Raw genomic sequence first — 3,255 nt, 5'->3', positions numbered from 1 at the left:
GTTTAAGCAAGGTTTTGGATTAAAAAATTTGTGAATATAAAAAATTTTCTAATCCCATTATGATTTGGATGTTTTTGGCTCGAAATTTCTCAATCCCATGGAGAATATATGTGATTTATTAAAAAAAATCCATTATAAACAGTCATCTCATTATGGCATTTTAATAAATAATTAGGGGTCCAATTACCATTGTAGGGTGCAAATTAAAAATAAATAAATCAAACTCTACAATTTTATTGGCCAAGAGAATTCAACAAAATTATTATATAAATTAATTATATAGAAATCACTCCTTCAGTTATTCATTTTAGGTTTTATTGTTTCTCCTATCACAAGAGATAAAGTTATCTATTGCAATGTCGTTTTGAGGAATTAATGACGGTTGTTTTAGAAAAATTTATATAACAAATAAATAAACAAAATTATCAAAATACCCTTCATTAATTCTCTCAACCTCAAAACGACATAATTTTGTAATTGTAGGAAAATAACTTTATCTCCTATGGGGTGTTTGGTATAAGAGAAATTTTTTATAACCAGATAAATATAAATAGTGGGGAAATGGTTGTAAAGTAAGATAAGTGGGGAAATTTAAAAAATGTTGTTTGGTAGATCAAAATATTACTAGGAAAATTGTGTAAAAGTTACTAAAACTAAGTTTGGTTGAAAATAAAAAATTGATGGGAAAATAAATTTCAAAAATACCCCTTAATATTAAAATAAAATTCGGTAGAAAAGAGACGTTTACCAACGTTCTTCTTCCATCCTTCATATTTGTGTTTCTGTGTGTCGGTCATTTGGATCGGTCGGAAAAATCTACACCGATATTAAAGCTTTGGCTGCTCGTTTACCAATACTTAGGGCTCCACAGTCCGATCTTGTCCGGTCTTCAAGTCATGTATCCTATGAAGCGGACATACTGGTTCGACATTTACAAGGTATTATTCCTATCAATGCTAAACTGGTGAATCACAATGTTCAATTTGGGTCTGTATTTTTTTCCCCATTACTTTATTTTAACAATACTTGCCTGCTTTTTGTGCAGAACATTGATAAAATTCCATTGAATAGGTGAATATCTTCATATTTCAGAAATCTCTTACTGCACAAAATAAGGACCAGGAGAGAGGAGCTGAGTAGGTGAATATCAGAGACATTTGGGTAACAAAACATGCACCAAAATTTTAACTTTCCTAGTTTTTTCCAAATACCACCTCGCAGCTCAGATTTTCAAACAGTTATTTGAAGCTAAAATTACACAGACCACACAGATTCATGGGGAAAGAGATTCCCTGCTAATTTTTGTCAAACTCTTGTACCAAACGAGGCTTACTTAAAAAACCTATCTCACTTACCCATCAATCTCCATAAAAACCACCTACCAAACACCCCTATAGGATTTTCCCCTTCTTTTTAATACATTTGCTCATTTTTAACACATTCACTCCATTCCTAACTAATAACAATCCACATGTTAATTTGTAATTTACTCAAATCACCTTTTATATTTACACATTCATTTCGTAATGAATTTTCTCTCCTATCCTTCTATATATTACCATCATTCTCAACAAAACTCCAAATTCTGTCGAGAATAATTTGTTGACTAGTTTGTTTTAGGGAAAAAAATATCTAATGTTACTTTAGATAACTTTGTCTAATGTTCATCGAAACGACGTCGTTTTGGGGTTAAAAAATTAGAATGGTAAATACTATTATAACCCTGAAATAAATTAAAATTACAAAAATACCATGATTTTCGTCCCAAAACAATGTCGTTTCGATGAACATTAGATAAAGTTATAAGTAACTTTAGAAAAAACAAACCATTTGTTTTAATAGGCTAGCTAATTTTATTTTATTTTGGCTCCGTAAAAAGTTGTCTTTTATTTTTTCAATTGGGATTTTTTTCCTTTTGTTTTGTTTTGTTTTTTTGGTAAATTTTTGTTTTTTAAGTTAACGTTTAAATACTTACAGTTTCTTGAAAAAAAAAGAAAAAAACATTCAAACGCACTCTTAATATAGGTTTATAAGTAATTAATTTAATAAAAGACGGGTGTGTTAATTGTTATCAAAAGTTAAAAGAGTATAATGGAGTGGCTTTTCCACGTGTTAATCTTATTATTGTTCATTTCCTATCTATAGTAGATTATTTATTTTCTATGGGTCTATCTTAAGTCAAAGATGCACCACTTTCTTGTGACTAGAATCCACTTTGGGCATTTTAAAGTGAAGTTATTGGGAATAACTTGCGAGTTCATAAGGTCTAAAATAAGAGCATATTTTATGCAGAACTCAGCACAACAGTCAATCCAGGCATAAATAGTTCTCGTTAAGTTATTATTATTATTTTTATCAAATTTTAAATACTCAAACAGGGGAATTTATTCTCATTCTCCTGTTTTCTTTTTCGATTATATTATTACCTATCATTCAAATATAAACTGTAGAATGATTGAGTAATTATATATAGTGGGGAAAATACTTAATAATATTAACAAGAAAATGATTATATTTACAAACTCAAAATTTAAATTTTTTTACAATTATATTATGTATTATGGGTAGTACATATTACTTAAACATGTAATAATATATATTATCCATAATTCAAAATATAGTTTGCAAGAGTTTGTAAACTTTAAATTTATAAATATAACCTAGCCCTATTAATAAGGGAAAAGTTCAAAAAAACCCAATAATTTCCCTTCGAATCACTTATCCCCAATACTTTTTTTAATCATTTACACTCCTATTTTTTCCATCCAAGTTCATTAACATTGTTAGAAACTTAGTAAATTGGTCTATTTTACCCTTCTTATCATAATCTTTCTTCCAATGGGTTTTATCATATTAATATACTTCGAAAATGTTGTGCTTAAAGTTTCTCACAGAACTGAAACTACGGTTTTCTAAAAAGTCCCATTTGGCAACAATATTGCTCACAACCCAAACTTTTTAGCCTGTAAGTTTACAAATGCTTTGTTCCTTGAATCTAATTTAGGGGGTGTGTGAGTATGTGTGTAAACCAAATATTGTTTCGCTTTAAAAGGATTATAAAGTCAGCTGATTGTCATGTACTAACCCAACGAGGAATGCATAAGTTTTGAGACTCTACCTTAAACAGTGGATTAGGATCACACTGAAGCCAACAAATTAGTGATATATCCTGCTTGTTATTCGCAAACCTAGATTGCTTAATTAATATTGAATAATTAGTGGTGTATCAGATATTCATGATTTGTTATAGAATAA

The sequence above is a fragment of the Gastrolobium bilobum genome, unplaced genomic scaffold (assembly GCF_033153095.1).
Source record: "Gastrolobium bilobum isolate Gb01-03AN ecotype WA unplaced genomic scaffold, APGP_CSIRO_Gbil_v1 utg25868, whole genome shotgun sequence".
NCBI lineage: Eukaryota > Viridiplantae > Streptophyta > Magnoliopsida > Fabales > Fabaceae > Gastrolobium > Gastrolobium bilobum.
Note: the sequence above shows the minus strand (reverse complement) of the source record.